The sequence below is a fragment of the Thalassophryne amazonica genome, chromosome 7, assembly GCF_902500255.1.
Source record: "Thalassophryne amazonica chromosome 7, fThaAma1.1, whole genome shotgun sequence".
Taxonomy (NCBI): domain Eukaryota; kingdom Metazoa; phylum Chordata; class Actinopteri; order Batrachoidiformes; family Batrachoididae; genus Thalassophryne; species Thalassophryne amazonica.
This window is the reverse complement of record NC_047109.1, coordinates 26,094,531-26,095,186: the sequence shown is the minus strand read 5'-3', so window position 1 is coordinate 26,095,186 and position 656 is coordinate 26,094,531.

Genomic DNA, 656 nt, shown 5'->3' with positions numbered 1-656 from the left:
TGTTGAATAATGCACTAATTCTGAAGTTTTGTAACCAAACAGACAGATGGCATTCTGGGTAAAATTTAATATGATGTGTGTCGTGTGTTGTGTTTACAGATAAATGTGCTTTTGTAAAATATGCCATTTTTATTTGTAAAACAAAAAGGCATTTTCAAAAAAAAATGGCAATTTGTAATTAGATAACCGTCTGATATAACCGGTGTCAAAATAAATAGAACACTGCCATGATCTACTGGTGCCAGTGCGAGTTTTGGCCCTTTTTCAGCTGATTTTTCATTTGTGTGAGAATTTTTTGGATGGCACCAAGTTTCAGGTTAATCGCGCGTCCTGCATAGTTTAGTATACATGGAGTAACGAGCTGCGTTTAACATCCCATGACCACCTCCTGATCGCCGATTGTATGGTCAGATTAAAATCAAACCTGTTTGAGATTCTGGTTGGCCGTCGTGAGGGTATCCTGCTGCTGAAGAGCTACAAGCATCCAACCTCTCGCACTGTCCATGTGCAAACACCGCAGGCCTGTTTTTTTCTTTTGTTTTGTAGTGTTTTTTTGTTTTTGTTTTTTACTTTGATGTCTCCCATAGAGAGTTTTTGGAAATTAAGTTTGAAAAAAAAAAAAGCTTCTTTTTACATTTTGCTTCTGGAAACACGAG